At 36.9% G+C, this 25,378-nt stretch overlaps 1 pseudogene; it reads right to left on the reverse strand.

The window, feature by feature from the left end:
* Positions 1 to 2,075: 2,075 nt before the first annotated feature.
* LOC149200681 (disease resistance protein Roq1-like) overlaps positions 2,076 to 25,378 on the reverse strand; it is a 29,943-nt pseudogene continuing 6,640 nt past the window's right edge.

Here is a 25,378-nt window from a genome sequence, read left to right on the forward strand (position 1 = left end):
TTTATTAACCTCAAACCATGTACATTCATAAAACTCATAAAACTAACAGCCTCAATCAAACGTACAACCTCCACAATCACATTGGGAGTAAGTCCTAGCATTTCTTTAGCAAGTCAAAAACACCTCAAAATACTTCTGTGCTTTACTGGAGTAATAGCAACGATGTAAACTATAGATATTTTAAACCGTGGTTGGGCATGCGAGTGAGATCAGGATGGCCTCTCAACTCTTGAGGAAGTGTGAAGTGCATAAGTACGCTTATGTCAATAAATTTAAAGTTTTGGGTGCATTCAATATTATTAGTATTAGTATGAATGCTATCTCAATCCATTTAAATTTGAATATGTGAAGTTTCAAAATGCATATGAAAAGTTCACACAAATGAATAACTTATCAAATTTGGAATTTGATATATTCAGCCAAACATATTATTATATAATAACTATTTTAAAAACTTATAATCATATGGTGTCTTCTTAAAAGATTATCCCACAAAGTTTTTAGTTGAGATAATAATTTGGTTATTAGGATTGTACAAAGTTTGAACCCTTAACAAATCCAGTGATAAACACACAAATTCTAACTAGAAGTAATTATGGGTGCTATAGGACATTGCATTATACAACAAATTGACATGAATGGTATAGATAAAAGATCAATTGCATTAGGTTTCCAAAAATAAAAATATTTTACGAAAATTTTTATGAGTATTCCAAAAAAAATTGGTAAAATGTCAGACCACCTATTGTATTGAAAGAAAAAAAATTGACTTGAAAGATGATAAATTCAAAGAGAAAACAATAGAAAGAGATATGGTGCACTAAGAAAATCAGAAATCGAATTTGAAAACATAAGATTATGATAATAAACTAATCCTAACGTACTTAACAATATTTAAATATTTAAACAAAAAGGATAAAAATCTACTCACAAAACCATTTGAACCATTTATAATAAACCAAGCTCTTTAAATTTCAATTTGCATTAACAAAACAAATCATGTTTTACCATGGAGGCATACCTTAATTTTAAAGAATTGTGTCATATCCTCCTCTCCTTCCATTTCTGCACAATGCCAAAAACATCTTAATCAGAAAGGTTATGGCAGCGGAGGGCAAGTCGTCCACGCTGTCCTCGACAACATTCGCCTCTATATGAATAGTAGGACTACAATAGAAAGGCTCGTGAAACGATTCTTGCAGCCAAAAGGGAATTCCCCGCATGAGATGGATTCGGTGCCGGAATCCTGTGGGAAATGGGAAAGGCCCAAGGGTGCCAGGCGTAGTTGAAGTTGGGGATGGGGGAACCCTATTTTTGCGGGGATGTTTTAGAAAGATTACATTGGAATTTGGAACACAATCTGAGTGCACTAAATGATTGTGATATGGCATTGTATTTTGATTAATAAGCTTTCACCGTATTTGAGTTACTATGGGCATGCCAGAGAGATTGAGAGTGTAGAACAATTGTTGGAAACTTGAATTCCCAGTTATAAATATTCAATGCAATTATGCTTTATCATAGAGTTGTGGATTTAATATGGATATGCTCGAGAGATTGAGAGTGCAGCCAACTACTTGTATTTAAACTTATGCTGAGAGGAAAATCCCTTCAATGGTATAGGTATTATAATTTTTGATGATTTAAATTTGAAATCAGATGTCATTCTGACAGGTTGCAGATATCAAAGAGAAGTAATATGTGACGGGTTAAATTTTCTGGTTGTCGTCAAATACGTCTTAAAAGACGTCAAATTCCAGGCCTGCTTTGGAGGCCTATCAAGTTCCCTACCGAGTTTGGGAGCACCTACAAAGAAGAACACCCACTCAAGTGAAGACGCTGGAGGCTCTTCAAGTTGCCAACCCACTCTGGGAGTGTCGACAAAGCAAAGAACTGGCCCAGGTGAAGTTGTTGGAGGCCCATTAAATTCCCAATCCAATCTAGGAGTGTCTGCAACATTTGCATAACGGTGCATCAACGAAAGTGAAGATGTTGGAGGTTGGTCAAGTTGCCAACCCACTTTAGGAGCGTCTGCGGAGCAAAGCACTGACCCAAGTGAAGACATTCGAGGCCCATTAAATTCCCAATCCAATTTGGGAGTGTCTGTAACGTTTGCATAGCGGCGCATTAGCCAAAGTGAAGACGTTGGAGACCCATCAAATCCCCAATTGAGTCTGGTAGCGTTTGCATAACCGAGCACCCACCCAAGTGAAGCCGTTGGAGACCTGTCAAGCTCCCAACAGAATCTGGGAGCATCTATAGAGTAGAGCATCTACCTAAGTCAAGATATTGGAGGCCCACCAAATTCCCAATAGAGTCTGGGAGTGTTTGCAGCGTGAAGCACCCACTCAAATTAAAATGTTGTAGGCTTATCAAGTTCCCAACCGAGTCTAGAAGCATCTACAAAGAGAAGCACCAGCCTAAGTGAAAAAGTCAGAGGCCCGTCAAGTTTCCAATCGAATCTAGGAGCCTTTGTAGACTAGAACATCCCCCCAAGTCAAGACGTTGGAGACCCGTCAAGTTCCCAACCGAGTCATGTAGCCTCTGCAAAGAGAAGCACCCACCTAAGTCAAGGCTTTGGAGTGACAGCAAGGTACCAACTGAGTTTGGGGGCATCTGGAGAGTAGAGCACCCCTCCAAGTCAAGACTTTGGAGTCCCGTTAAATTCCAAACTGAGTCTGGGAGCGTCTACAGAGCAAAACACCTGCATAGGTCCAAACTTTGAAGACTCGGTTAAGTTCCCCAGTGAGTTTGGGAGCATCTGCAGACCAAGCAATGCTTTAATCCAACATGTCTTAAGGAATCCATATGACAGAATTCATTTGGCAAAATTTCAAGGTGACTCTCATACAGACAAATTTTTGGAGGTGCTTCAGCGTTCTAATGGACTTTGGAACTTTTGAAAGGGGAGCATGAATATACAATTCCCTCAATTTGAGAGGTGCTTGCAATGTACATTAATAAAGTGTGTTTGACACTGTAATTGTGAATATTTTGGCATTGTGGTATGCGAAGACGATTATCAAGTGCAAGCGATATTTATAATTTGGAGAAAAACAAAACAAAAATCTGCTTCAAAGAAAAAAGAAAAGATTACGTGAGATTCATGTTGCCACAGTGTTTGTAGGTGGCTCACGTTCTGTATATATAAAACTCGTAAAGTTTTGAGTGAAATCAAGGAAGGTAAGGATGAGTATGGGAAATTCTCCCAATAGAGATATATTAGTTGTGGTAACTTCCCAACCCGGAATAGGCATTCAACAAAATAGCCTTCAGCCCAAAGAAATTGTAAGCAAGTTAGGTTGAAGCTGTTCGCAAGGGTTTCCAAAGATTGTTTAGACACATTTCCGTGAACCATGCTAATTCCACGCACCTGAATTCATCACCTCGAACTTTTAAAAACAAGATGGTCAATCCTAAAAAGTTGTAATACTTCAAAACTTCAAAAGATTAACACAACTTTATTTTGAAACCCGTTGAAATCTACAAAACACTTATAGGAGATCGTGTCAAAATATTATGAAGAAGGCTGTCAGTGAGCCACCAAAGCCGAAGCTCACATCCAGGAGTTTCCTTTGCGAGATCTCTGCCAAGGTCTCTAACATGGTCGTGCATTCTTATACAATTTTCACTATTGACCTCAACAACGCATATGTTCTCTAGGTTACGAAGACCCAACCATCCTTCCCAATCAGATGTGTGATGGAAATAATAATCCCAACCACCGCAATAAACACCCTAATAGTAGCCATACTTGTCAAAAGTATTTTTGTAGGTTGCGTCTTTGTTTGAAGATGGAAGGACTGAAGCCAGAATAAAAGTACCACGCGAACCATTCTGTAGCACATCACATGAAGTTTAGAAAATATGGGCAAGCATTTACAGCGCAACTATTGTCCCTACTCCATAAACACCTGCGCGATTACTGTCGACACTCAACAATAACATCGTATTAATTATTTTTCTTTGTCATGTATTAATGTCAAATTCTATGTTGAGATAAATATAGATGTAAAAGTCATTTTGTAAGTGAGGGAAAGAGAGGTTGGTTAAGTTAGACACCTAGAGTCTGTGAGGAGAAAATCGTAGAGCAAATTTTGGTGGGTGCGTGAAACAACAGTTACTGCGTTTCACTGTGTGTTATTCTGCAACCCCTTGTGAAGTGTAAATCACTGTAAACATTTGTTTTACTTGGTGAATGAGCCACAGTCTCATATAAATGTATTTTCATGAATTAGAATTTAATCTTAAATTTTTATTGTGTTGCTCCAAGCTTACTCTGTTTTACTCTATTTTTTTTGCCATGAGTGAATTCTGTGTTTTTTAAGCCTCGGGATAGCTGCGTGAAATCCTTGTATAGCTATGCCAAAATCCTTAACGCATGTGAACTCTCCGCGAAACTACTTTCCTATGCTTCTTCTCCCCTCTGTCTCTCCACCTAAATCCTATTTTCTAACATGGTATCAGAACGGGTTAAACTCTGTTAATGTAAAAACAAGTGTTTTTAGGTTAAACTCTGTTAATGTAAAAACAAGAATTTTCGGGTTAAACTTTGTTAATGTAAAAACAAGTGTTTTTACTAGAAGTTAAAATTGTTTTGAGGGTAGATTGTTTTTAGCATATTTACGAGCAGGTAGAAAGTTTGTTTTCTTACACTTAGAAATGGAAGCATCAAGCAAAAGATTGACTAATCCTCAAATACCTCAGTTTAAAGGCAAAAATTATGATTATTGGGCTATTACAATGAAGGACATGTTTTCTTCTCAAGACATTTGGCATTTGGTGGAGAATGGTTTTCAAGAACCAGCAGATGCAACAACATACAATGTCCTGTCTCAAGAAAAAAGAGAGTTGTTAAGAGATAACAGGAAGAAGGATGCAAAAACCCTCTTCTACATTTTTCAAGAAATTCATGAAAGTGTTTTCCCAAGGGTTGCAGTAGCAATGAAGTCCAAGCAAGAATGGGACACACTCCAGACAACCCACCAAGGCATGGCAAAAGTCAAGACAACAAAGCTGCAAATGTTGAGAAGAGACTTTGAAATACTTTGTATGAAAGAGTTTGAGAATGTAGACTCGTTTTTTTCACATGTAATTGGGCTAGTTACTCAAATCAGGTCTCATGGTGAGACACTTGAGGAAAGAAGAATAGTTGAGAAAGTTTTCTAGCAAGATTTGAGAAGAGACAAATGATCTCTCACAGTTCTTAGTGGATGAGCTTAATGCATCACTGATTTCTCATGTACATAGACTAAATAGAGAAACAAGCTCCTCATTGGAGCATGCCTTCAAAACACAAGTATCATTTGGTCAAGTTCGAGGCAGAGGAAGATCATATGCTAGAGGAAGAGGAAGAATACCACACAGAAGTGGAAGAAGCAGCCCTTCAAGCTCAAAAGGAAGAGGCAGCAATCAAAATCCAAGTCAAGGCCCAAGCCAAAATCAAGCACAAGGTCAGAGGTATGATTAATCTCAAGTTCAATGTCATTACTATAAGAAGTATGGACATTATGCAAATGAATGTAGAAAGAAGAAATATGACAAGCCAAGCATAAATTTCACAAAAGAAAGTCAGAACCATGATAACACGTTTTTAGCTTGTAATGTAGCACAAGAAAAACAAAGTGATATGATATATGGTATCAAGATTCAGGGTGTAGCAACCACATGTCAGGAAACATAGGAACATTTTCCAATCTAGATGAAAGTGTGAAATCTGAAGCGACATTACGGACTGATATCAAAGTCTTTGTTATGGGAAAAGGAAGCGTTAATATCCTAACAAAGAAGGGGGAGAATAAGTACATATCAGATGTTTACTTTGTCCCCGGTTTGAAGCATAACCTCATGAGCATTTGATAGCTCATACAAAAGGGCTACAATGTCTTTTTCAAAAATGATGTGTGCATAATTTTGGATAGACCTCCATTCAGACAGTTGATTGCAAAGGTTTAGATGACAAACAATAGAATGTTTCCCCTAAAAATAAGATCAGATTTGCAGAGAGAAGGTGCACAAGCACAACTCTCAATGAACCCACAAGAGGATGCAAGAAAAGATACGGATGTCATACAAGTAAACTTTCAATCAGAGGTCAAAGATGAAAATTGGTTATGGCATTTGATATTTGGACATCTCAACTTTGGAGGTTTGAATTTTCTGCATAGGAAAAGCATGGTGAAGGGACTACCACTCATAGAAAAACCGGACAGCCTATGTGAAGGACGTATCTTGGGCAAGCAACATAGAGAGACATTTCTAGTAGGAAAGTCAGTAAAGGCAAAGGCACCTTTGGAGATTGTCCACTCAGATTTATGTGGACCAATGCAGACACCAACAATTGGTGGCAGCCACTATTAATTGACCTTCATAGATGACTACAAAAAGAAGACATGGGTCGAAGTGTTTGAGCACTTTCGCCAATACAAATCTCTTATTGAGAAGAAAAGTGAACACTACATCAAAGTCCTCAGGACTGACAAAGGTGGAGAATACAATTCAAATGATTTCCTTCATTTTTGTAGGGATCATGGAATTCACAAGAAATTTACAACAAGGTATACACCTCAGCAAAATGGTGTGGCAGAAAGGAAGAATAGGACCATTATGGAAATGGCTAGTATGATGAAGGCAAAGCATTTTCCAAATGATTATTGGGCTGAAGTTGTCGCTTGTGCAACATATATCTTGAATAGATGTCCAACCAAAAGCGTCCAGAACATAGTTCCTGAAGAGGCATGGAGTGGAAGAAAGCATAGTGTCACTCACATGAGAGTTTTTAGATGTGTGGCGTATGCACATGTCCTGGATGAGTTGAGGAAGAAGTTGGATAGAAAGGGGGAGAAATGTATATTTGTTGGATACAGTGATGAATCCAAGGCATACAAACTCTACAATCCATTAACCAAGAAGGTCATAATCAGCAGAGATGTGCAGTTTTTAGAAGAGGAAGCATGGGATGGAAGTTTAGAGAAGAAAGTCAATGTCAAAGCATGTATACCACATGAGGACAAAGAGGAATTAACAGCAACAAGTAATTCCTCAACATTTATTCCCACTACTCCTATTCAAGCGCAACAAAGCAGGCAACAAGAAACACCATCAACGAATAATAGGACAATTTTGCGCAACTAAGCAAGTGCTTCTCCAAGCACGCAGCAAAGTGCAACACCAAGTGATATGTCAAGCCCATCTTCAGTAGGCGTAGACCAAAATTCAAAATTCAGAAATTTAAATGAAATTTATGAGCAAGATGAGGTTGATAGTAACACTGGTCTGAATTCCTTATTTGCCTTGTTTTGTCATGTAGATGACCCAATCCATTTTGAGGATAAAGTCAAAGAAGAAAAATGGGTTTCGACAATGGAGGAAGAAATAGAAGCAATAGAAAGGAATGACACATGGGAGTTAGTGAACCTTCCGAAAGGAAAACATGTCATTGGAGTGAAGTGGGTCTATAAGACCAAAAGCAACATTGAGGGATAGATTGAAAGCCACAAAGCAAGCCTAGTCATCAAATGATATAAGTAGTAGCATGGAAGATATTACGTGAAGAATTTTGTGCCAGTTGCAAGGATGGAGATAGTGCGGGCAGTTGTGACGATTGTCATGCAGCATAAGTGGAAAGTGTATCAAATGGACTTAAAATCAACATTCTTGAATGGAGTGTTGAAAGAGGAAGTGTATGTTGTGCAACCGCCTAGTTATGAGGTAGAAGGCCAAGAAGACAAAGTGTATCGGTTGAGGAAATCTCTTTATGGGTTGAAGCAAGCACCGCATGCATGGTATAGCATGATAGATTCCTACTTGTTGGACAATGGTTTCGACAAATGTGACAGTGAGCCTACTCTCTACATCAAAGAGAGTGATGGTAAGATTCTTATTGTTGTCTTATATGTAGATGATTTGATTTTTACAGGCAGTGATGATTTCCTCATCGCTGATTTCAAACAAGTCATGAAGAGTGAATTTGAAATGACTGACTTGGGACTGTTAAGATATTTTTTGGGCATAGAAGTGAAGCAAATAGAAAAATAACATTTTTATCTCTCAAGTGAAGTATGTGGCAGACATATTGGAGGGGTTTAAAATGTAGAACAACAAGCCCACACCAACTCCAACTATCATGGGGTTGAAGTTGAGCAAAGAAGATTACAACAGCAATGCCAATCCAACATTATACAAAAGCATGACATGTAGCTTGATGTATTTGACTACCACTAGGCCGAATATAATGTATGTAGTAAGTTTGGTGTCGAGGTTAATGGAGACACCCAAGGAGACACATTGGCAAGCAGCAAAAAGGATTCTAGGGTATGTTAATGGGACAAAACAGTATGGCGTTTTGTACACAACAACAAGTGATTTCAGGTTGGTTGGTTACACTGACAGTGATTGGGCAAGAAGTGTCGATGACAGAAAGAGCACGTTAAGATATGTTTTCCATTTTGGTTCCGAAGCCATTTCATGGGCCTCCAAGAAGCGGCCAATAGTGTCATTGTCAACAACAGAAGTTGAATATGTCGCAGCAACAACAACAGTGTGTTAGGCAATTTGGATGAGGAGGATGTTGAGGGATCTTCATCATGACCAAGAGGGAACGACAACTATTTTCTGCAACAACACCTCAGCAATTGCATTGTTAAAGAATTTTTTCTTTCACAAGAGGACCAAACATATTGATGCTAAATATTATTTTATCGGAGATTTGATTAACAATGATGAAATTGTGTTGCAGCACTGCAGGTAACAGGAACAATTTGTTGATATCTTCACAAAGCCATTGGCACGTGAAAGTTTTGTTTATCTCGGAAATTGTTTGGGAATTTTCAATAGGGGCAATTGTGATTAAGGGGTACTGATTGAAATAATAGTCCCAACCACCACAATAAACACCCTGTAGCAACTATACTTGTTAGAAGTATTTTGCAGTTTGTGTCTTTATTTGAAGATGGAAGGGCTGAAGCCAAAATAGAAGTACCGTGCAAACCATTCCGTAGCACATCATAGAAGTTAAGGAATTTATTGAAGTTTATCAAATATGAGCAAGAATTTACCCCAACGGTTAGAATTTAATGAAGTTTGTGCTATGTGCAGAAGGTCAGATTGGTTGTGTTGTGTCAGTGCCACTTCCTTAATTGTATATGGGGAGTTGAAGCAGATTGTAGTAGAATCTCATCACATGTTTACCCCAGCGGGTCAGTTAACATGGGTAAATGTGGGAGGAGGGTGTTACAACATCAATGCTTCTTCATGAGTCTGAGATAAGTATGAGATATCTATGCTCATATCTATTGTTATGAACTATAGATTGCATATTTGTGACATGTTTGACAAAATTCCTATCATGGATAGTAGGGTTCAAATCAATTTCTTGTACCAATGATTGCATTAGTAGCCTTATTCCATTGCTATTTATCATTTCTGAAATTTGATGAAGTTCTGGGCAGTGGCCTAAGTCTTGGCCCTTCAAAAGTGGCACAATATTTGGGGTCACTGGCTGAGAATTGGTTGAAAAAGTCCACAATCGTTGGCATGCCTTGTTGTGGGAGTGACTAGAAGACCTCTGTCACATGCATGGCTTGTCATGGGAGCAGCTGGGGGTCCAGATCAGTGAAATGTCAAGTTATCTCAAGGCTTGGTCACCTAGAAGGGTTAGTTAGCTCCTGAAGGTTATGTAGCATGTGTGGAACATCATATTGGTTTGGTTTTATCGATTCCACTTCCTTAATTGTACATGGGGAGTTGAATCACATCATAGTAGCCTCTCATCACATGTTTACCCTAGCAGACTAGCTAACTTGGGTAAATGTGGGAGAAGGGTTTTACATTACCAATGCAATAATTAACTATCCAACTTATTGTTGGGTTGTGTTATATTCTTTCCATGACTAGCTCCCCTAGTTAACTAGGGGCTTATAGGGGGTTTGACGGGGTCGGGTAAGCCCCCTCTACAAGGTCTGGGGCAGCGCTTGGGGAAATTTTTTTTGGACCTTATATTATGTGAGCGAACTTACCTATGGTTTTGTGCATGGTTTTCGCACATGGTTTTGGGCACGATGGTTTTCGGTCCATGGTATTGGATGCTTCGGCATGTATATATATGTATTGTAACATATGAAAAGAAAATAATGAAAAATAAATTTGCTAGTCCCGGTTTTGGGATCCAGAGGAAATCTCTGTGTATATGTGTTTTATGTGTTATGCTATCGCATTGTTTATTTTATGTGTTTTAGAATTCATATGTAGGTAATTTCTATATGGGGTTAAAACCTACATTTGTTATCATAGTTGTTTTGGCTTCAAGGGGACACCTTAGTTGTTGAGGGGTTTCCCTCGGGCCTATGGTAGACCTTGTTAAGTGGGAGATCTGCAGGATCGATTCTGGTGGTGAAAGAAGATGGCAAGCAGTGGAAAGATAGAGATCAAGAAATTTAATGGTCATAGTTTTGAGTTATGGAAACTCAAGATGGAGGATCTATTGGTAGATAAAGATCAGTGGATCACGGTAGATATGGGTACTAAACCAACAAGAGTGTCTGATGAAGAATGGAAGAAGTTGGATCAGAAGGCAAAGAGCACAATACGATTGTGTGTCTCAAATTTAGTATTGCTGAATGTATCAAGGGAAACTACGACTAAGGCTTTGTGGGTCAAATAAGGGACTTTGTACCAATCTAAGTCTCTGGTGAATAAACTGTTCCTACCGAAAAAGCTGTATAACCTAAGGATAAAAGACAGAGACTTGGTGACAGAGCATCTGAATGCATTTAATACTGTGGTAAATCAGTTATTATATGTTGATATTAAAATTTCAGAGGAAGATAATTGCATCAGTTTGTCATGTTCTCTACTAGATTCGTGGGATAGTCTGGTTATTGCAATAGGTAGAAATGCAATTTTCTTGTAGTTTGATGAAATAATCTCATCCTTACTAATGGAGGAGATGAGATGGAAAAATATGGAGTGCTAGAATGGTGATGCCTTGTCTGTACGAGCACGGTTCCTAAACAGAAACAAAAATAAGTCATCGAGTGGGAGATCTAATTCTAAAGGGAGATCTAAGTCTCTAGCAAAACCTGTAAAGGTGGTGTGCTGGAAATGTGGAAAGGAAGGGCACTACAAGACGGAATGTAAATCTAAAGCTCCTGACAAAGGAAAGGGATCTAATGATGCTCCTCCTGTAGAGGCAAAAACCACCTCAAATGAAGGAGGGGATGCGTACTTGGCTTCTTCAAGTACACATGTAGATCATGAGGCATGGTTGATTGACTCAGGTTCATCCTTTCACTTCACTCCCCATAGAGAATGGTTCTGCGAGTATGAAAAATATGATGGTGGTGATGTCTTCTTAGGGAATGATAGGAAGGCAAGGTAGCATTGTTGTTGATGGATGAAACAATTCTGTGGTTCCTGAAAGTGGAGAAAAGACCATGCTATGGCATTAAAGGCTTGGAAATATTGGAGAGAAGGGCCTTCGAATACTTCATGGTAAAGGTATGATAGAAGGTATCACTAATATCTCTCTGGATTTTGATTTTTATGAAAATTGTGTATATGGGTAGCAGAATCGGGTGAGTTTCCCCTCTAGTGGTAAGAGGGCGAAACAAATATTAGAGCTTGTGCACAGATATGTGTTTGGACATGTGAAGGTTCCATCACTGGGTAAGTCTGTGTACTATGTATCATTTATAGATGACTTCTCAAGGAATACATGGATATATTTCCTTAAGAAGAAATATGAAGTCTTTGACAGGTTTAAAGAATTTAAGTCTCTGGTGGAAAACCAAACAGAGAAGAAGATAAAGGTGCTAATGACGGATAACGATGGAGAGTTTTGCAGCAAGGAATTTGAAGAATTCTGTAAGAAGTGTGGTATATCACGACAAAAGACTACTCCATACATATCTGAGCAAAATGGAGTTGTAGAAAGAATGAACAAGACGTTGATGGAAAGGGCAAGAAGAATGCTCAGTGGTGTTGGGTTAGGACGAGAATTATGGGCAGAGACAGTAGAGACTGCATGTTACCTGGTCAACGGATCACCTTCATTAGCGTTGGAGGATAAGACTCCACAAGAGGTATGGACTGGTAACAAACCCTCTCTTTCACATCTGAGGGTATTTGGATGTGATGCATATGTACATGTTCTAAAGGAGAAAAGAACAAATTTGGATAGTAAATATAAAAATTGCATATTTATTGGATATAAGGATGGTTTAAAGGGTTATAAGCTTTGGAACCCAATAACAAGGAAAGTTGTGTACAACCGAGATGTGGTGTTCAGAGAGGTGAAATATATTATTAAACATGAAGTGCCATCAAAGGTACCTGAGAAGATAGAGTTTGAGCTAAAGGAGAAAGAATCAGACTCTATAGCAGAAGAGGAATCAGAAGATGAAGAGCCACAAACTCCGGTTGTGAGAAGATCAATTCGAGAAATAAGGCAGCCAGAAAGGTATAGTCCATCTGCTTTTTGTTCAAAATTTTGTTTTATCTATTACTAATGATGATCCCAGAACTGTGAAGGAAGCAATAGATTCAGAGGATGGAAAACTCTGGAAAGAGACCATGGTTGATGAAATGGCATCTTTGCACAAGAATGAAGCATGGGATCTGGTGGAGTTGTCGGCTGGAAGGAAACCCATTGGTAGCAAATGGGTGTTCAAGAAGAAGACGAATGCAGAAGGAAAGGTGGAGAAATACAAAGTTCAGTTGGTAGCAAAAGGTTATTCCCAAGTGTCGGGAATTGATTTTGGTGATACATTTTCTCTTGTTGCTAAGGTAGGTTCTATTAGATTACTTTTATCTGTTGTTGCTGCTTTTGATTTTGAGGTAGAACGGGTGGATGTGAAGACAACATTTCTTCACGAGGATCTGGAAGAGGAGATCTACATGAAGCAACCTGAAGGCTTTGCGATGAAGGATAAGAAATAATTGGTATGCAAGTTAAAAAAGTCTTTGTATGGGTTAAAACAGTCACCAAGGATGTGGTATCAGAAATTTGATGCATTTATATGGGGACTTGGCTTCACCAGATGAAAAGCATATCACTGTGTATATTTTAAATTAATTGGTGACCGTGTTATTTATCTAGTCTTGTATGTGGATGATATGTTGTTGGTTGGAAATGAAAAAGAAATTATCCAGGATTTGAAGACCCAATTGTCCTCCAAATTCGACATGAAAGATCTTGGTGCTGCAAACTATATTTTGGGCATGGAAATTAAAAGAGATTGGGCAAAGAGGAAGCTCTGGTTAAACTAGAGGAAGTATGTTGAGACAATACTGCAGAGGTTTAATATGCAGGATAGTAAACTGGTGAAGGTTCCTATTCCTGTAGGTGTGAATTTATCTGCTGAACAGTGTCCCAAGACACAAGAAGAGGAAGATGACATGTCCCGTGTTCCATATGCAAGTGTAGTTGATAGCCTAATGTATGCAATGGTCTATGCTAGACCAGACATTGCACATGCAATGGGAGTATTGAGCAGGTTTATGTCAAAACCAAGGAAGGAGCATTGGACAACAGTGAAACAGGTTTTCAGGTATTTGTGTGGCACTAGTGATTATGATTTGTGCTACCAAGGAAGACCAAGATTGGACATAATATTGAATATTCATGGCTTTGTTAATGCAAACTGGGTTGGAGATGTGGATCAGAGAAGACCTACAAGTGGGTATGTGTTTAACCTATTTGGAGGTGCAGTCATTTGGATGAGTAAGAAACAATCTATAGTGGCACTATCAACTACGGAGGCAGAATACATGGAAGCCACTCATGCAAGCAAGGAAGCAGTCTGGTTGTAGAGATTGTGTTCAAGTATGGGGTTAGTGCAAGGATCCTTAAGGATAGATTGTGACAGCCAAAGTGCAATTTTCTTGGCAAAGAACTCCGCTTACCATTCAAGGAAAAAGCACATTGATGTTCAGTATCACTTTGTGAGGGATATGATAGAAGACAAAAAGGTGTTGCTAGTAAAGGTGGACACTTTAAAAAATATTACAGATGCATTGACAAAATTTGTGAGCTCTGAGAAGTTCTCTTGGTGTAGAGAAACAATGGGAATTGCAGGGATGGATAAATGACTAAGCTCTCCCGTGGAAAGAAAACAACAAGTGGGAGAATGTTGGGTTGTGTTATATTCTTTCCACAACTAACTCCCCTAATTAACCGGGGGGTTATGGGGGGGGAAGCCCCCCTATCCAAGAGGTTTTATGGGGGCGGGTAGCCCCCCTCTATGGGGTCTGGGGCAGCACCCTGAGGAAAATATTTTTGGGCCCTATATTAGATGAGCGAACCTACCTATGGTTTTGTGCATTGTTTTCGTACATGGTTTTGGTCGCGATGGTTTTCGGTCCATGGTATTGGATGCTTCAGCATGTATATATATGTATTGTAACATATAAAAGGAAAATAATGAAAAATCAATCTGGTAGTCCCGGTTTTGGGATCCATGGGAAAGTCTTTTTGTATATGTGTTTTATGTGTTATGCTCTCGCATTGTTTATTTTTTGTTTTAGAATTCATGTGCGAGTAATTTTTGTTGGCATTATGATATAGGTATGACACAAGTGTTGTCATTAATGACAACTCTCTCAGATGGAAGATCATAGTATAGCCGGTAAACAACAAGAATCAAGAAAGTAAGGTATACGCAGGTTCACTATAGACCAAGCCGCGTGTACACATAGGTTCACTATAGACCAAGCCGCGTGTACACGCAAGTTAGCAAACCAAAAGGCGTGTATAACATACACACACTTTCACAGAAGGAAAGATACGTACATGTTGGAAAACTAAGTTTTGGTCCATGGTATTTTGGTATTGGTCTGTGGTATTGACCCCAGGTCCAAGGTATTGGTCCTACGTGGTTTTGGACCATGGTATTGAGAGAGGCCTAAACTTATATAAGGAGAAGAAGATCATTAGGCCATAGTGCAAGCATGCAAGTGATGAATATTTGATGAAGGGTGAGATCTAGTATGCAAGTTATGGGTATGTGATGCTTTGCTAAGGATGCACCTATGTGGCAAATGAAGGTTGATGAACTGGGACTATGAAGACTAAAATGCATTATCATTATATGGTATGATCATGAATAGATTTGAATACTGACGCATGTCTTATCCTTTATATCTTATGGTCTGGGTATATCTGAAGTTGAAAATTGCAGCAAAGGTATAAGTAATTATTTTCAGATCTGTACGCAGGTTCCCTTTGGTGGAAGAGCGTATACATGCTGGTTCGACACAGCGAAGTAGCGTATACATTATGACATTTGATATTTGAGGTTGTTGTTGGTTCTAGTGGTTGTTGCAGAGTTCTGGGTTTTGCTCTATGTTCTGGGGACTGTGTTTTGATGACAGGGTTTCAGTGATTCAATTGTTGGGTGATTCAGAGATTGATGATGCAGATATAGTTGATGGTTGTATTGCAGTGGTGATTGTGTTGTATTGATGGATGCAATATGAAAATTTATGAAACGTGGTCCTTGGAAGAAAAGAGATGGTTGTAGCCTTCCTTAGGCCGGCGCCTACATACTAGTAAATATATATTGGCTAGTACGAGAGCTAGGGGGTTGTAGCTCCCTTCTAGTAGAAGCTAGAGAACAAGAGAAGGTTGTAGCCTTTTGCAGGTGGGTGCCTGCGTACTGGTATGAGTCTGCACTAGTACAATATTGTAAACAGGTTTTTCTTATCTTAAAGAAAACAACAGCAGGTGGTTTTTGTCCCGCATTGGGTTTCCACCTTATATCATGGTGTTCATGTGTGCTTCTTATGTGTGATGATCTATTCTGTTTTATTGCACATGTTTACTGTTTATATGGTTAATAATGTTCTGATGCACTCATATGATGAATTAACTGAATCATAAGTTTGATGGATATATGCTAGTTGCATTAAACACAGTTGCGTATACACGCGGGTTGCCTTAACTGAAGTAGCGTATATGAATTTGATAATGGAAATGAAAAGGTTATTGATTTGTTAATACTGATTCACCCCCGCTGCCCACGCCCCCCCGTCCCCCGCACTTCTCAGTAATATTTCTAACATTTTTGTATGGGGTTAAAACATACACTTATGATAAAGAGTTGTATGCCTTGGTACAAAGCATGAAGAAATGGAAGCATTATTTGATGGGTAAGGAAACAACTATTCATACTGACCATAAACCTATGCAATATTTACAATTTCAAACCAAACTACAACAAGCTAGACATTTCAAGTGGACTGTGGATGGGATTTATACAACAGCTCCATTTGGTAATTAGGTACAAGAAAGGTATATACAACAAAGTTTTTGATATGTTGTCAGGCCCTAATTTTAATGGATCTATCATTCTTAAGCATAACTCAATCATGCATGAAATTTATATTGAACAATATGCTCAAGATGATGATTTTAAATATGTTTATGCAACTTTGATTTAAGGCAATCATGTTAAAGAGTTGGATTATCATGTTCATAACAAGTTGTATCATCTTGGCAATTCATGTGTTCCACAAGGTGAAAGAGTCAACATCATAAGGGAAGCTCATACTTCTCTTATTACTGGTCACCTTGGTGTAGGAAAAACAGTTTGACAATTACAGAGAAATTGTTATTGGCCTCACATGAATGAAAGTCTTTCAAGATATGTAAGAGGAGGTTCTATGTGTGCTAATAGAAAGCCTAGCAATAGGAAATTGGGTTTTTATACTCCACTTTCTTTCTCGTCCTTTGGAAAGTATTTCTATGGATTTTGTAGGACTACCAATGTCAAAGAAAGGTCATGATTATTTGTATGTTGTTGTGGATCATTTCAGCAAAATGTGTGTGTTGATGCCATGTAAGGAATATGTTACAACTAAAAAAACCACAAAGATGTTCTTCCAAAATGTATGGGTACACTTTGGGTTTCCCACTTCTATTATTTATGATCAAGATTCTCAAATTTTCAGGAAATTTTGATCAAGTTTATGCGAACTGATGGACACCAAGTTGAAAAAGAGCATAAAATTTCATCCAAAAATCAATGAGCAATCAGATGTAGTGAATAGAACAATATTACATATCCTTCATGGATACTGCAACAAACATCTTAAGCTTTGAGATGAAAACTTACATTACATTTAACATGCCTACAATAGAGCTAAGCATTCTTCAACTAAGACATCTCCATTCGAAGCAAGTTTGGGATATTTACCAAATCTCCCTTAGATTTTATCTTTGGGAAAGATGTTGCAGTGACAAGCAAAGCGCTTCATTAAACAAATTCATTTGGTGCATCTAATGGTACAAAAACTGTTGGAGAAGAGTCAAGCCAAGTACAAGGCGAGACATGACAAGCATCATGTTGACCACATCTTCTAGGTGGGAGATCAAGTTTGGCTATATATCAGCAAGGAAAGATTTCAAGGTGAAGGTAAAAAGCTCAAGGCAATCAAATATGGTCTTTTTACAATCTTAGAGAAGATTGGTAATAATGCTTTTCAATTAGATTTTTCACCATACATGAAAATTTATGTCGTCGTGAATGTGGAAAAATTGAGATTATATGAGACTCCTATGATTGAATATCAAGGAGAGAATGTTTAGATTCCATCCATATAAGAATTTTCTCCTGAGTACATAGAATAATTGTAGCAATATACTATTCTTGACAAGAGGATAAGAACTTCACGCAGAGGCAACATGGAGTATCTTCGTATGGGGCTCAAAGGAACTAATCCAAGTAAATTCAATTGGATTGAGATAAGAAAAGTGAGGGAGTTTTACTTCACTTACTTGTTGAATGAAACAAGACTTTTGGTGGTTCAAAAGCTTCTAGTGGGGAGGAATGATCTAGGGGATCAGAAAAATTCTCAAAAATGGAAGTACTCAAAATCACTCAAAACAAATGCCAAATCATAGTGTTTGTTGTCTTGTCTCTAACATCGCTTGAATCGCCTCAATCTGAAGTCGTATGAGAAAGTTATGATGTCTAGAAGTTTTTTCCAAATAACTAAAAAGTAAAATAATAGAGTTGACTAGGTTTCTGACTCGGCAATCCATATGATGATGTCATCAACTGATTATGTATGGTACGATTTTAGACAGGCCAATCCCATGTTGACATGTGGAAGGGTCATACAAGTTGGGTTGGCGAGATTTTATTGGTTGGTGTGTTTTGTTTATGACCAATCATAGGCCACCACATGGCAGATTCTTATTCGAAATTATTTTTTCAACAGGGCCAAAGGGCCTCGATAGGGTTCAACCCCTAGACCTTTGGCAAGCCATCACAACACCTTACTAGCACACCAATGCAATGGTTCTTAACATAACATTGTGGGCATTTTTATTTCAAACCGAGTAATGGCACATTTAGGGAAGAGGGGTCGAGTAGTTATACCTAGCCCCTAGTCTTATATGCCACCACACAACCAGTTGGGAGGAGCCGAAGGTAGAGGGGTAGGGACTAGGCCCAAACCCTGGTTCTATGTAGTGCCCACAGGACCATCAGCAGGAGGCTACAACGGAGGGGCTGGGAGGATAAGCATCGGTCCTCAGTCACAAACCAACCCCATAACCAACGGTTGGAGCAACATAACTAAACTGGTGGGGACATGTGGTTAGCCTGACCCCTTACCATATGGGCCATATGACCGCTTATTGGGGCTGAAAATTGGGTGCTTAAGGGGTTATTAACGGAGTTAAAGAGGTGACATTTTATGCATTTTTTGACAGGAATCCCATCAGTGCTAGGCAAATTTGTCTTTTGGTAGGCAGGGAAAAGGCAGAATACATAGAATGGTTAGCCATTTTTGCAGAATTGCAGAACATATAACAAATCTTGGTTTCAGCAAGCATATCTTGCTCATTTTTAAGCTTTTTCAGCTTAAGAAGAGCCTAGATAGGGGTTTTTGAGCATTCTAAATCCATTGGCAACACTATTTTTCTATTTGAGCACTATAAATTGATATAATTTCAGATTTGAGCATATAATTGAAGAGGCCCAACATTGGAAGCTAGACCCAGAGACGTAGCCCAGGAAGGGTCAACTCCAGTATCAAATTGTTGTGTTGTGTTTCTTTTATGGTTCATTTTTCTTTGTTTTATTTCTACAAACTAAGCTAAAAGCACTAAGTTTATGTGCTTTTGCAACTTGATCCATCTCCCACAATACATAGACTTGCAATTTTTTTTTAAGAAACCTTCAAGTTTTTAATTTCAGATCAACTGGTCATTATATGAGTTAGCGAGAGTGTTTTGGTTGTTGCATGGTATCACTATGTAACAACATATGAATTACAAGTACTTTGAGGACTCCACTCTCTTCGATCTAAATTTCTTGTATGTAACATCACATTCTGAATGAACAGAAAATATTCGAAATCTATTTTGATTTCTCATGTGTAGGCTTAAATCACTCTCTATTATGCTTTGTGATTTAGTCATTTGAATTAATTTAATACAGTATCCAAAACCAAATGGTTGGGGTTATGCACTCTATAATAACAATTATGGTTTTGTAATTCATGTTTGGTTGCTGCAAGACCTTGGATTGTGTCACATCACATAGTATTCTAAGAATGGAAACTTTCCATGCATAAATACTAGATTAGTTATATAAAATTTTCAAAGAAATATCAACATTAGTGACATGTTTCGTATGATGTGTTTAACCTTCAAATGTATAGGAACTTCCTCTCGAAGCTAAAAATCACATACTTTTCATTTTCACTTCCTCTCACCTTGTATCTGATGAGGTGGAAATTGATAGTGAACTACCAGTTTCAAATTCATATTAAGTGAGTTTGAGCCATAGTCAGAACCAAAGCTAGTACTCGAAGCCTAGAGCTAGAGTCAACCAAAATCAAAGTCTAAGATGTAACCAGAGACAAACTCATGTTCCATGAACAAAATTTGGTTTATGGTCATCCCAAAACCAACAGTTGGTTTGTGGTCCTCCTTAAACCACCACTTAGTAGAAGACTTATTGCTTTTGCTATATAACTTGTAGTCATCTTCAAACCACCATTTCAATAGTTTGTGGTTATCTTTAAACCATTATAAAAATCACTTCCATTTAGTAGAAGACATAAACTTCTAGCAAGATTAGGAATTGCTCTAGGAATTGAATCAAGCCAAGTTCTATAGTTGGTGACTAGCCTTAAACTACTATTGATAGAAGACTTTGGCTTGTACTACCTTTTTGATTTTTGATCTTCTTTAAACCACCACTAGTAGAAGACTGCGATTTGTTCTACCCCATTTGATTTGTGGTCTTCCTTAAACCACTACATTTATAGATCACATCTAGCCATTAGTTGTTATTTACCTTCATATTCCAGCTCTCTTCTTGGACTCAAATACACCCTTTGGGTTAAGGTAGGACTAGGGTAGGGGTGAATGTTGGAAACATAATCCATAGGGAATTATGTAAATTGTAATATTCACTTGCACGGAAATTGAAAAGCCACAAGTGAACATCAAGAGTCATGAGAATTCGAAGAGACCTCTTCAGATATGAAACCAAGAGTCATAATCTTACGTATTTATGTGTATCACATGACTAATATTTTAATTTCATGTTTATCTAAACTTTCAAAAGGGCCAAATGAAAACATGAGAATAGAACCATCCATTATCTTTGGTCCACACAATGCTGGATAGTTCTAATGGAAATAAATTCATAACCTTGACGGATCAAATCAATGAGAAAAGACAAAAATCATACCCCTCCTCAAATGTGATGATAAAGGGAGGGAGATGGTTACATGGAAATTTCAATGTATTCATTGTTATTATAGTGAAGATATACTAAATTGATTTAAATTTTATCATTATTTTTAAAATTGTATATACTCCCTCGATGGGGTGTAAATGCAGATGGAACGAGGGCCTTGGAGGCTACACCCACCACCCTGAGTACACACTAAGCATTTAAAGAGGGAGGACAAAGCTTTCCCTTGCATGCAGTATCACAGTTGGTGGTGGTTTTATTTAAGGTCTTTGATGGGCGGTGAGACATTATATGGTGAGTAGAGAGGAATCAAGGTAAGGTCCTTGGCCTCCTGGTGTAGTTCCTTTGTTCATTTTGAGTGTGTGAGAATCTTAGTGTTATGGGTTGTAGTGGGTTTCAAAGGTTGGAAAGGAGGTCATGTTGGCCAATGTAAATGTCATTTGAATGCTTGGTGTTCCCTAGATGCCTAGTCTTGTTCATGGAAGCTGGGAGATTACTTTCTAGAAGAGTTATTGGGGGCTTCTAGTCTCAAGTGCAACGTGGAATCTAAGGTTATTTATTTTCTATTCTTGGTTTCCTTATTTAGGTTTTTCATCGGGTCTAGGTATGTGTGTCTAGGGGACAAATCTTTGTGTATGTATTTTCATCTTTGGTCTAGGGATTCTATCTGGAGAAATTTATTAGTTTGGCGTTGGGTTTTGTTTTGACATGTGCATTTATGGCTTAAGTTGGGGCTTGTGAGTCCTATTCAAAGTGAATTACGAGTTTTCTGAAATGTTGGGTCATTTGCATAGAAGGATGAGCGTTGGTTGTTGAATTCATTGTCTAGTTGCACACTCTTGGTTTGTGAAGTCATTTGGTATTGGTATTGTCTTTCTCTTGTTCAATGGTTAATGGGAAAATGGTCTTGGTCGAGGAAGTTTCATCCCTTGTCTCAATTAGTGGGTATTTTGTAAAGTTTGGGTCACATGTCTGGAGCTTTTGTGATGATTTGGTCTACTGGTATCATGGTCTTGTAGGAGGTGGGTCACATCCATTCTCTTTTTTTTTGCAGGTAGATGCATTCATAGCAGTTGCAATAAGTGTGCCCCCCGAGTCTCAGCTATGTCGCAAAGATAGAGAATGAGGTGAAAAATGGGGGAAGGTGGAAGAGCTCAGCTAGGGAAATGAGGCGTGAGACTTTGTGCCCATGACTTGGCTACCACATATTTCAATTTTGTTTCACCAAATACTTGGAAGGAAATTTGTAATCTTGAGACCCAAGCGGGGGGGGGGGGGAGACAATACTTTTCGGATTCTGAGCTTTTGGAGGACATGTTGGCTTGGGTTCCTAAACCTGGGCATACTAGGGGAAGGAGGAAGAAATAACTAAACTATGTGGATCTTCGTTGGCAAATGAAGACCTTTTTGGGCCTGGTCTTGAAGGATAAGCAAGTGGAGAAGTACAATGCTTTTGCATCCCTAGAAGACATCGAGAGGCTGCTCAGGAATCAATTTTTTTCTTGGATAGGATTGACTCCCACCTGGCGCATGTGGAGAACCATATTTCTGTGATTTAGATGGTGGGGACCTAATGGATCCTCCTAGTTGTAGTGCAAGGACTTCAACAAATATTTCATCCTCAGATATTGATCATTGAGCATAAATGGTAGGTAGTGCATTAAGTTGGTCTTCTCATAGTTATTGGTCTGTTTATGTAGGGCAATTGTTATCTCTTTTGGTCTCCTTTTTGTGTCGGCATAGGCCGGTCACGACGTCATGATCTTCGTGGTGGTTCTCAACTCGTTTTGAAAAGAACTTGTTATTTCTTTTGAAATCTTTTTTTATGGAAATGGTTGGATGCGACAATTTAGTCTCAATTTAGTTGTTTATGTATTGGTCATAGTAATTTTTCAAGGTCTCTTATGTTGGAATTTTGGTGGGATATTTTGTTGTTTGAAATTTGTAGGCGACATTTATACTTGGGTAGTCTATTTGTTATTTATGTATGGGATAGTTGGGTAGCAAGACAGTCCAATTCTAGCTTTGGCCTCGATGTAACCTGGTTATGGGAGTCTTTTGGTCCTTTGGTCGTCAATGGCAACAAGATGAGGAGAGGTTTTATCCTCCATGGTCACTTTTCAAATCCATGTAAATTTGTTTTCTACGTAATATCATAACATTAATTCACACACACACACACACACATATGAACTTCTTGAAATGGAGAAGGAAAGAGTTTAAATTAATCTTAACAAAATTAATATAATCAATTCAACCTTGAAAATTCATTGTGTCTAGTTCAAATGGTTGAAAGGATAAATTGTTACAATCTCTATCCAAGCTCATATCTTATTTATGACATGATTAATCTTCTTGATGACCTCATAAATTAAGAATGTAAAAGATTGAGAATTACAAACATTAAAAGAAAAAGAATTATTGGAATTGCAAATATCAATTTTTGAGATACCTTGTAGCTGGAAGGATAAATTATTATGATCTTTATCCGAGTTGAATCTTATTTATGACATAATTACTCTTCATGATGACCTTGTAAATTAATAATTTAAAAGATTAAGAATTAAAAATATTAATAGAAAATGAATTATTGGAATTGCATATATTCATTGTGGAGATACCTTATTAGGCTCACTTGCAAATTTCACCAAAAATTATATAATGAGATGTTAATAATAATTGGTTGGAAAAACTAAAATTTTAAATATTCATTAAATTAAATATTTAATTTTTAATTTATCCTTTTGTAAATGATTAAATTCTAATATTCATATATATATAATATTATTTTAATTCTTCATATTTTTAAACATTTCTTTTATTTCTCATTTTAAATTCATTTGTTCTTTCTTCTTCTTCTTCTTATCTAATTTTAAGGTCACCAGTAAGCCACATACTAAATTGGTGTATGAGACCCCTTGTTTGGCCACCTCAATGCAACGATTTGATTGTTAAGTCTACGAAGGCATACATACTCCTGCGACCTCTTAGGAGGAAACATACATACTTTTGATACAAAAAGGTTAGATGTCAATGTTATCAATGTTATTTGTAGAAATTGAATTTATTTGAGAAGAATAACAATCATTCCTCACAATCACTTGATAAAAACGAGTATATTAGATAGATTTGCATTCCTTAAAAATAAAAATAAAATAACCAGCATAAATCCATCTTAAGTACGGATCTAACATGAGCCGAGAGGGATCAAATTTCTTCACGAGTGAACTTTTTTATAGTGCAAAATACATTATGTTGTTTTTCATTGTAGTTTTGAATGCTAAATAAAGTATCTATAGGAGAAACTAAAAATTCTAACCATAAAACTTAATTTCTTTCCTATACATAGATACCACATAAATTAGTTAGCATAGATCTTCAAATAGTTTATTTAAATCTCTTGTTAAAATATTTTTGAAAAATATAAGATTTAAACATCTCATTCACACATTTTTTTTTTACTTCTAATTACTTTACAACGTATTCATTTTTTTTAATTATAGCCAACATTATTTTTCTATTTAGAACATAATTTTTATTTTAACTAGGCATGGAGGGACAAACTTACACATCCCCTGATACTAGGTTGTAGAATGAGCCTCGCAGCTCAAAAATAACTTAATTTAAACCATATTAGTTGGTTCCAAAGGTCGACCAAATCCTAACAATGTGATTAATCCCAAAAACTAATATCTACATTATGGATCAGGAAAGTCTTAGATCTAACTTAATTTAAACTTGTTATGATTTAAATATTTTTTAGTTGTTTTTATTCAAGATTCAATTAAATTTTTTTAAATTTTGTTGAAATTGTAAAATTATTGATTGAAATTATATAATTTAAAATAGAATTTTTTTTCTAAAATATTCCATGTATTAATACTTTCATAAATACAATTTCATTTTAACTATATAAAAAAAAAATACAATCATAATTCTTTGAAAAAAATCCAAATCATATAATAATCAAATTTTCTCTGATCATAATTCCTAAAAAAAAAAAAAATCCAAATCATATAATAATCAAATTTTCTCTAACCATATTCCCCAGCCCTACCCTCCCCCCACCACAAAAAAAAACCAACAAAACCAAAAAAACAAATCTTATAAAAATCCAAATCATATAACAAATTTTTTATTTTTATTTTAAAATCTAAATTATATAATATATATTTTCTTTTTATTTTGTAAAAATTCAAAATTTTTTTTTTACCAAATTTAGTAAATATTAAATTAAAAAACCTAATAAACAACTTTTCATTTAATTATTTACCTTTTTCAAACCAACCTAAAACTTTTTATTTAAGCCAATCTTTATATTCTTGTTAAAAAACCTTTAAAAAATCTTAAAGTCCTAAAATTTCATTAATATAATTTTTTTAAATATATTTTATATTCATATGATAAGAAACAATAAAAAAAGACAGATCTTTACACCTCTGGAACCAACCTGAAACATCATACAAATTCATAACTGTACAAAATTTCGCTAATATAATATTTTCAAATGCATTTTATATTCATATGACCATAAATAATTAAAAAAAAAAAAAACCATACAAACATGGGTAAGACTGCCAAACATTATCACCCAAGACTACCAAACATTATCACCCAATGAGAAAAACCGGGCGTGCCGCTGATTGACTTAATACCACAACAGT

The sequence above is a fragment of the Pinus tabuliformis genome, chromosome 2_1 (genome assembly GCF_031772625.1).
Source record: "Pinus tabuliformis cultivar Carrire ecotype Pingquan chromosome 2_1, CPIR1, whole genome shotgun sequence".
NCBI lineage: Eukaryota > Viridiplantae > Streptophyta > Pinopsida > Pinales > Pinaceae > Pinus > Pinus tabuliformis.